Source organism: Eucalyptus grandis, chromosome 11, assembly GCF_016545825.1.
Source record: "Eucalyptus grandis isolate ANBG69807.140 chromosome 11, ASM1654582v1, whole genome shotgun sequence".
In the NCBI taxonomy this organism is placed as follows: domain Eukaryota; kingdom Viridiplantae; phylum Streptophyta; class Magnoliopsida; order Myrtales; family Myrtaceae; genus Eucalyptus; species Eucalyptus grandis.
Window position 1 is genome coordinate 14990583 of NC_052622.1, and position 10830 is coordinate 15001412.

The following is a 10830-nucleotide window of genomic DNA, read 5'->3' on the forward strand; positions in this document are numbered from 1 at the left end:
TCATGGCACTGTTGTGGAATGTCAGAATTTGGCAACTATACTACACCAATATTGTTTTGCCTCAGGACAGGCCATTAATCTTAACAAATCAGGTATTCATTTCAGTAAAAGTTGCCCTATGAATCTAAGAAGAAATATGACCTGAGATGCTAAGAGTCCAAGAAATAGAGAAAACAGGGAAGTATTTAGGAATTCCATCGGATTGGGGAGGATCGAAAAAAGAAATATTTGCATGGATTCTTGCAAGAGTCAACATAAAGTTAGAGAGTTGGAAGGATAACTTGCTGTCAAAATCTGGGAAAGAAATATTAATTAAATCAATAGAACAGGCCATCCCACAATATGCTATGTCCATTTTCAAACTTCCTGTGTTAATTTGCAAAGCCATTGAGAAGAAAATTACCAACTTTTGGTGGCAGAATGGGAACAAAGCTGCTGGAATTCATTGGAAGAAATGGGAGAATTTAAAACTCAGAAAGGAGAAAGGAGGGCTCGGCTTTAAAGATCTTTTAGATTTCAATAAGGCGATGTTAGGCAAGCAAGCTTGGCATATTTCTCAGCAGCCATCTTCACTTCTAAGCCAACTAATGAAGGGTCTTTACTACCCACAAGGCGACTTTTGGCAAGCTGGAAAAGGTAGTAGACCGTCTTGGGGATGGCAAAGCATTGTCTTGGGGAGAGACTCGATTGCTCCTCAAGTGATGTGAGTTGTTGGCAATGGACAGTCTATTTCAATAAGAGAAGATAAATGGCTAAGAAGTGGCATTATTGGTGGGCCAGCGACAAGAAATGAGCCACAAAAAGTGGAGGCTTTAATAGAACAACGAGATGGGAAATGGAATGAGGTTATGTTACGGACAATGTTCAATGATCACAGAGTCAAGGAAATACTGGAAACTCCCATCGGATTACCTTCTACAACAGATAAGCGGGTATGGATGAGCAACAAATCAGGGGACTATTCGGTGAAAAGCGGCTATATCTACAACAGAAATCAAATAGCCAACACACTAAACACAACAGCATCTTCCTCTCATCAAACAAAGCCAGATCTTTGGAACTTCATTTGGCAATCAAATACTCTACCTAGAGTTAAACAGTTTCTCTGGAATGCTTGCCAGAATGCAATTCCTACAGTGGAAAACCTGCACAGGAGGAGAATAGTACATGATCCTCTATGCCCAATCTGTAAGAAAGAAGCTGAGACTACTGAACATGCACTATTGCTATGCCCTTGGACTATCCAGTTATGGCGAGCGAGTCCCCTGCAAATCCAGATTTCCAGAATTGGGTTAACATGAGTTGATGAATGGCTACACTAGCAAAAAGAAGACCCAAACAGAGATCGAGATATTAACTTAATTGCCACGGCCATGTGGTGTATTTGGAAAGATCGAAACCGGTTTGTTTTCGAGCACCATCCCATGTCTTCGCATCAGACCCTATCCAAAGCAATAGCACTACATGAGAACTATATGAGTTGTAACAGAAAGCAAGCTGCAGCAAAAATCAGCACTTCTCAAAAGCAGAGATGGAAACCACCGCCACTCAACACTCTGAGCATAAATATAGACGCCTCATTTGTTGGGGAGGGAGTTGAACTACCAGACTTGGAGAGAAACCAAATGGCCGAGAACAGAGAGGATCGAGCTATGGTTGAGAACAAGGGTGTTTTTGACTCCTCTGTTGTTGGGGAAGAAATGGATGCTCCAGAACCGGAAGATGATAGAGAAGAGAACCAGAATTGCCCAATAATAACTACTGAGGAAGGCTGGGCAGGGTCTTCAAACAGAGCCTCGAATAACGAAGCAGAGTTGGAAGAAACAACAGAGGCAGGTCAAAATCGCATAACCCACGCTCTTGAGGCAGCATCTGTAGGGACCGCGAACAGAAATGCAAACAGAACCCCCTCGGTCGGGACTGCAAGAAACTTACCAGATCTGGAGGGATATGGGGACACGGTGACCAGATCGAGCCGAGCAGATCCAGAACTGGAAGAAACAACAGAGGAGGGTCAAAATCGCATAACCCACGCTCCCGAGGCTAAATCTGCAGGGACGAAGAACAAAAACGTAAATGGAGCCCCCTTTGTCGAGATTGCAGGAAACTTACCAGATCTGGAGGAAGAAGGAGTCACGGTGCCCAGGTCGAACCGAACAGCACCAGATCTAGGACAAAATAGAGGCGGAACCGAGCACAAGAGCGCCATTGCCTGCATCTGCCGTGACTCTCAGGGCTGCCTGGTGGACGGGTTCGCGAAGACGATAGTAGCCTCCTCAGCTGAACAAGCGGAAGCAATGGCACTTCTGGAAACCCTAGATTTCCTTTTTAACAGCTCAATCAAAGTCTTTGAAGTACACTCTGACTCACTGTCGCTCGTGCAAGTTGTCGAGGAGGAGACAACACCGAACTGGGAAGTTGTAGGGCTGGTGGACCGGATACGAGAGAAAAGGAAAAGATTTTCGGGCCTGACTTTGGCCCAGTGTAGCAGAGATGCCAATAGGCCCGCCGACTGGCTTGCAAGGGCCCAACGTCAGCATTATCTCCCCCGAAACTGGGTAAGCTACCCCCGATAGGCTTAATTGACTTACTATGCACTGATGTTACTAATGTAATTGCCCCGAACTTATCTAAGTAAATGAAAAGAAGATGCACTTTCAACCAAAAAAAAAAAAATCCTTTGCCAAGATACGACAAAGTCCACTTATTTGCAAGTAAAAAAAAGAAAATCAATATCATACCACAACCCTGAAAAGAAAATGGCAAATTGGAGCATTCATGCTATGAAAAATTCAATTGCTTGCACACCTTACCGCTAGATATATAGAAAATAGGAATTCTTATTCATTTGTCATGTTATCGTGGACCAAATAGAATTGAGGGTAACAATGGAGTGGCAGCGTTGACTTCGACGTAGATTTGACAGATGTTTGTTGCTCCTTTACCGGAAGGCTGAGAATAGAAGTTGTAATCTAGGTCGTTTGGAACTTCCAAAATGCCCTCAAACACCTTGATGACCATCGACATGGAAAGCCTCTTTGTATAATCTCCTTGCAAGCACCATGCAGCAATCCTTAGCATTTTCACCGCTTGTGGCCATTTAGTTGCATATCCTCACTACACTAATCCACAATGTCCAATAATTGTTCCTCTTTAGCCTTTCTCTTAAAAAGGCTTGGTAAATGTATGTCTTCTTGATCTAGAGAGTGATCGAAGATTCTTCTCCCACAAACTATTTCCAAGATTACCAAGCCACTGTACACGTCAACTTTTTCAGTAATTGCTACACTCAGCCACTCGGGGGCCAAATAACCAGGAATTCCTCTCATGGTTGTGATGACTTGGCTTTGGTCCCTGTCGATCAACTTGGACAATCCAAAATCAGCAATCTTAGCATTGAAATTCCCATCCAAGAGCATATTTTGGGGTTTAATGTCTAAGTGAAGTATCTTCTGTTTGCAATCTTCTTGAAGATAATTCAGTCCTTTTGCAAAATCAAGAATGATATGATTCCTTTGTTTCCAGTCGAGAACACATTTATTGGATTTGTGAAAAATCCATTTATCTAGACATTCATTTGGCATGTACTCATAGATTAGGAGCCTATGGGATTTCTCAGCACAAAATCCCACAAGTCTTACCAAGTTAACATGATGGATGCTACCGATAGTCTCAACTTCGGCTAGAAAGGATTTCTCGACCTGCCCAAAACCGTCAAGGTGCTTTACAGCAACTTTTGTGCTATCAAATAGAGTACCCTAAAAAACAGAACCGAAACTACCTTCGCCAAGCTTTTTTTTTGAAGTTATCTGTAATGGTTTTCAAATCATCGTACATGAATCGTGTGGGCATTCCAGGTACTTGATCAAGGTATTCCTCCTCTGCTTCATTAGCATCTCTCTTCCGAACAAACAAAACTGTGACTACGATGAGAAACATCACAACAAAGAGAGCTCCAACGCTGGACCCAAGTATTACTGGAAGACGGTTGCTCCTTCGATTGTCAACAGAAGTATTGGGGGCTCCTTTAGTCACATTTTGTACTTTTAGGTAAGCAGTGGAGTTATAGAAAATCTTACTCTTGTCAATGTTCATGAGTGAAAACATCTCAGATAGTAAGTAACAATTGCTGCTGGTGGGATTCAACCCAAACTGGAATATAGCCGCTTTGCACGAGCTGTTCTTCATGCAGGTCTCTTTACAAGTTGAAGCATCTATGTTATCGAGATCTGAAGTGAAAGTGAAGTACATGACATTTTCAAGTTCCAGAAGACTTTGTTATTGCGAAGCCCCACAAGACAATGGGACGTTCTCAGAACACCCAAGACTAGGCTGCCTATTATCTACTTGCTTGAAATAGCTTGTTCCCCCACTTGAAGCTGGACAACTACATTGCCCATTGGAGCAAATTCCATATTGCCCGCACACTGTTGGATAAGCACAGTCCCCAAGATACCCCGTCAAAAGATCAGCTACTTCTTTCCACCCAGGTACCCACTCAAACACTCTCAAATGCCCATCCGAGCCCACCTTCATGTATTGTACAGAAGATGCTTGAGGGACTGAAATCACACTCACATTCGTGGTAGAATTTGAGAACAAAGCCAAGCTTCCATTTACAAATTCAACATATGGAGACTCGTTACTTGCATTCGGATTATCAATAGAATACTCATAATAGATCTGAGGAGGACTAGTCTCCATTTGAGCAGATAAACCACTGCTACTCATGGAAAGCGTAATCATACCATCTACAGTCCAATTTGTCCCAGAAACACGCGGGATCAATCTTTGCCCTACCTTCAACATTTGTCCGGGAACAAGTGAGTCGGTTGGCTGACTAAAAGACTGCCAAACAGTCAAGTTATTCTTATCAAACAACACGAGGTTCCCCAAATCTGTCAAATTCAAGCTTACAACGGACTTACCAGAAGTGTTTGTGGACCAAGCAACAGTACCATCGGCATCTTTCAAAATCAAATCACCTTCGGATGTGAGCTCTAACATCGCACCAATCTTTACGGGATTGTTTCGATTGGCAGACCACACTACTTGTGGAAATCCAATAGCGGGTTGAACAATTAAACCACCACTGTTGACTTGGACGATGGAAACAGCAAAGAGGTAAGTGTTGCAGTTACCATTACAGTAGAAGCCGCAGGCGTAGGCAGGGCCGATGGTTCCTTTGCCTCGGAGTAGAATTGACCGCACAGTGGATCCATCCGTATATGGAATGGAGTGATTAGCTGTTGCGTTGTTCGTCCACTGTGTTGAAAGTGCGGCGGTTGGATAATCATAATCTTGAGCTTGAGCATCAACAGAGTTTGAGAATTGCGATAGAAAAGCAAAGCAAAAGGAAAGAAGAAAAGAACAGAGGCTGCAGAGTGAGAACATGGCCTGCAGTGAAAGCTTGAGCATAGAGAAGATTGAGAAAGGAAGAGATCGGGGACGAAATGAGAGATTGAAGCGGAGGGCTGACAGTTCCTAGAAACAATTGCGTAATCTGAGCATCTTGCGATTGAAAGGAACAGATAAAATAACGGGAGTCAAATTTGGAGGAGATGGGGTGGCTGGATTTAGGAAATGGGAGATATTTTGCTGCCGGGTTCAGGTAGTTGATTTTACGAAGTCAAATTTGAGTTACGGTGTAAGAAAAACAGCTTTGGAACCCGACCCGTGTTCTGTAAAACAACTTTGACGTGGGTACGATTTATTAAATGAATTAAGCAGAGCAAGTTGGAAGGAATGACAGAACAATTCTCAAGCAAGTGCATCACCGCCCATCAGACTGTCTACACTTAAGGACCATCTCTGAATTAGTGCCAAGCAGAGTCCATTGATTAATCGCCCCGTGTACAAAATGGCCCCAATCTTCAAAATTTTCAAATTTCTTTACCTTTTTCTTTTCTTCTCCCGTTGCTCTCCCTCTTCTTCTCGCTTTCCTTTTCTTCATATTCCTTCCTCAAACTGGTAGAACCTATAGACCTTGTTGTCGCCCGAGCAAAGAGGGCTCACTGGATGCCATAACAGCAGCAGGTGTTGAAGACCCAAAAACCCAGTAGGAACATTCTTTGTCTGGAGGAGTCGCAAGGTTGTTGATGCTTTTGAAGGCTCTGACCAAAACCCAGTAGGGGTTTGATGGGGGAAGTCGCGTTATCACAATCAAAATCAGAACTTTCTTTGTCCGGAGCAGCTGTAGAAGAAACTGAAACAGAAGACATTCCAGGTTTCCTGTAATTAGTAAAGTTCATGAATGAGGGGTTCCTCGGACCAAGTCCCTTTCGGACAGTGCTCATGACATCGAAGGCGAAAGAAGTAAACGATGGTCTAAACAGGACATTAACAGCCTGCATCGTGCTCCGCGGTTGTTTGAGGGCCAGATCGCTCGAGCACAGGAAGGGGTGATTGTTTGGAGAAGGATGGAAAGGAAAAGTGAGCACAGGGATAGAAAGAGAGACGGGAAAAGAAAAAGAAAACGGAGGAGAAGAAATTGGAAATTGCTGAAGAGTGGGACCCCCTGGGTCCACGTGGCAATTAATCAATGGACTCAATTATATCCCATTTGGCACAAATTAAAAAAATGCATGCACCATAATCTTAATCTTAAAATCAGAACGACCATAGGCCTTACCAAGAACCAGTTGTCAACTGCATTTATCTTAATATTGGAGTGATAATCTTTTCCCTGACAATGATTCAAATTAATAAAATGGCTGCCAATCGATTACTTATTCAATTTGAATACACCAAGCAGGTCAATTCAGTTTAACAAAGGGCGGAGTGGGGGCAATCATTTTTCTACCTCCGCAATCTACTAAGAAATACTCGCTACCTATTAAAGAGAATATGTTGGGGATTCATAAAAAGAGTACGAGAGAGAAAAAGATTATTCCTCCAAATCAAGTACTATATATGGTGATTAAAGATGTGGAAAGGCCGAGGTTGTCGAGAATGATCAATATCATCTACAGATCACATGGTTGACTTTGAATACCCGATCATCTAAGTTCTTTAAATTTGGCAAACATATGCCTTGGAAAGATCACTAATGGACCATAACGAAGCTGGAAATAAAAAAATAAATCATAAGTTTCCCGATAATAAACGTTTCTAGTAATTTAGATGCAGAAACTACTAAAACGTGTAAGCATCTTTGATTATTAGTGGATTATTGCTAACTCTTGCCGTTGATAGATATCGAAACTAAGATCAAACCACATTAATCTTTGATACCATTTATTGATCCTTGTTTATTTCTCCGGTAATTTCATGATGCTTTGGTTGCAAAATCCTAATAGCTTCCGTGTTAACTTTACAACACTTCCTTAGCCCAAATCTCTGAACATTTGACCTGCTTTCAAAGCAACTGCCCTAGCTTTCCTTGGAGGAGGATTCTCAATCCATAAATTTCCAGAAACATGAGCTGCTTGCTCAAACTAGCAGCAAAAACCTCTGTGCCAACTTGAGAACTCCATTCCCCACAACAGAATCTCCAAAGTTATCAATGTTATCATTATTTAACACCTCTTCCTCCATACTTAGATTGCCAAAAGAATTAATTATAGGAAGAACTGAATCAGCAATTGGCTTATCTATCTTACAGGAGAAATGCAACACCAATTGGAAGATCAGTAGGTGATAAGCGGTTACTGTAGAGGCTGCCTCCACCATGGATGAAGAAATAGTATTTTACACTCCTTGCTAAACTCGCTAAAAATAGAGACGGACTATTTAAATAACTTTTCGAGAATATCATTTTATAAAATTATAAGTAATTTATTCATGATTTTCCAAATTTTGTTTTTGATTTTCTTCTTCTTGCATCTTGTTTCTTTTCTCTGTTCTCTTTTTTTTGGTTGTCAAAGCTTTCATCCTGATAAGCAAAGCCTTTTTCCCCTTCTGGCTCGTTAAGCAAAGATTCTTTGTTAATATAAAAATGACTTCCATCTTGGTGACCAGCGGGATATTTCCAATTATAATTGCTACTAACTAGACCGATTAAATGGATGAGTTGGATCGAGTCGAGTTTGAATGGGTCGAAAAAGAATTCAATTCAAATTAGTTCATTTTTCATGTAATCTAATTTGAACGATTCATATTCCACTCAAACCCAACTCATACCCAATTTGAGTTGGGCTTTCTTTTAGCAATTTTTCCATTAAATATGCAAAATAGCAAAGGAAAACCTAATCAATTAAAAACAAATTAAACATGAAAAAAATATACAAGTAAGAAATTACTAAAAAATTTGATAACTCAAAAACCGGGCTTGATTTGAAACGTCCGGAAATCCCTTGACCCAGATGGTCCAAACCGGGTTTCGGGCTTGATTTTTTTTTACATACAGGCCTGCTCAGGTTTTTGGGCTTCCGGATGAACTAAAATGTAAATGGAACTTTATAATTATTTGGAAAAAATATTTGCATCGTCATGAAGTACACTTTTAATACGCAGTGAGTTAACAATACGCTAAATGAACAATTCCCAGCCCTATCATAATAAACAAAAACCCCAAAAATGTAATTATTATAATCTAGACCGCTGACAAAAAAATGACTAAACAAAGTAAAAAAGGTTTATGAGTAATTGTCTCAAGCTAATTGCCTCCTTCTGGTATTAAAACTAGCAAAAATGGCAACGCAGAAGTTTAAACAGACATCGATGGACTTGTCCGACATTGGTCTAGTAGCAAATATGGGCTTTAGGTGAATGGACTTGTCCCTGGTCAGAAAGCTCCGTCAGTTTTGTCCCATATGGAATGTAGCAAAGGCTGTGAGCCTATGTCATCAAATGGGTAATTCATAATTGTGTAGCCATGAAAATGTGTATGAAATGTGTCTTTCCAATCCATTAAGACCTTATGTAATTAGCCATTTATATTTTGGACCCATTTGAATCTGTGTTTAAAATTTCAGGCTACTCGTTATTGATATGTACCTTTAAATGTGAGTTACGAAAACACCTTTAGTACTAATATTACAAACTTGAGCACGAGTGGACTTTGCATAAGCAAAAAAAATTGGAAAAAATACAAAAAGAATTCCTAAATGTATTATTATTGTGCCCATTCAGTTTTAAATTTTCAATTGTACTAATTTAATTCAAACATTTTTCACATATTGCCAATGGAATCCATTTAGTCAATTTTGATCAGAAGCCACTCACGTGAATGTCAAACATTTTACATGACTGGTGTTGATGTGGACAATATTTTAATATTTTTTTGATTTTTTTAATGATTTTGTATTTTTTCTTCTTCCTTTTTTCCCTTTCATTTTGGTTGGGGAGGGTCGTCACCCGCTAGATTTAGGCAAGGGCTGCAATGGCCCTAGGTGAAGGTCTTCGTGCCCTTGATTGTAGTTGCCCAAGGCCGCATCTACACCCAAATCTGGCGAGGGCTACAACCAACGTTTACTATAATGATTTTCAGTCAAAATTTATGGGAATGATTCAATTGATAAATTATGAAAATATTTATGATTAAGTTGGAAAAATTAAAAGCACTAGAATTAATTTAGCTTAAGTATAATAGGTTTAGGACTTCTTTGATACTTTTCCCCAAAATAAAATCTAAAGGGGAAAAAGCATTGCATAGACACCTATTTTGATGTGGTAACATTCAAATTGACCATTTAAGTGCCATAATTTCAAAAGCTATTCATTTGACTGACTTCCGTGACATATCTCTTACTATTTAGTGTGTGCAGAACATATCGAGCGTGGTTTTTCATTTTAGAGATATACAAATCAAAGTGGAAAGCCGGCCTAATGATAAGAACTTCTTCACGAGTTTTTGGCTAAAGAGGCAGGACAAGCGGCACTAGCAGTCCACATCCATGGCGACCGATGGCTACGGCAACGCGACAGCTGAAGGGCATAGGGTTCTTCATCGCAGTCCACGTCGACGCTGGCTATCTCTCGTCTTCCAATGAAAACTCCCTCTGCATCACCATGAAATTAGCCATGATGCGCTTGGTGCAGGATAGGAAGAGGCTTACTATTAAAGAACGCAGAGGGACTTCCTGTTGGAAGTCTGCCATGTCATGAAACTCGTCTATCCCAACCTTACTACTTCATGAAGAACGTGGAGGGACCTCCCTGCCCCAAGCTTACTCCTTCACTGTTCTCTCAATAGCAACTACTTAGTCGGTAATGGAATCAAACGACGAAGAATAATGATCAATTTGTGGTTGGGGTTTTCAATTTGGCAACACAAAGAAGACGTAGTGAGCTCATCAGGAACAAGATCAACAGCCGTCAATTTGGAGTTAGTCCCAATTCGTCAATTCAGAGCAAGACGTTTGTACGTGCTTTTAATTAGGGGTGTCACAAACTGAACCAAAAAGTTCAATTCTTTTTTTTTTTTTTTGTTTGGTTCTCATTCGGTTCAGTTCTCATTAAAAACCAAAACTTTTTAATCGGTTTCGTTAGCTTAACCAAACTAGTAAAATCTAAAAAAATTCCTTTTATTTAAAAAAATCAATTTTATTCTTTCCTTTTTTTCTTTTTCTTCTTCTTCATTAGCCAATCATCAGCCACGGTGACAGCTGGCGACTAGCTAGAGGCGAGCTAGAGCCTCACCACAAGCTGGTAAGGCTCGAACTTGCTAGATTCCAATGAGGTCAAGCCTTGCCGGCTTGTGGTGAGGCCAAGCTCGCCCGATGTCGATGAGCTCGAGCCTTGCCAATTTTGACCAATTGGGTGCTGCTCAAGCCTCGTCGAAGGTCGCCAGCCATCGCCGAGCTAGCGATCTAGGGTGCTTGAGCTCGTTCGTGTCGGGCGTGCTCGGCCTTGCCTAATCAAGCGAGACGGAGCCTCCCATAGGCTGGC

The 10830-nt window shown here is 41.0% G+C and overlaps 1 pseudogene; it reads right to left on the bottom strand.

Annotated features, from left to right (window-relative positions):
• Nucleotides 1–959: 959 nt before the first annotated feature.
• Nucleotides 960–6409, bottom strand: LOC108955902 (annotated as a pseudogene).
• Nucleotides 6410–10830: the final 4421 nt, after the last annotated feature.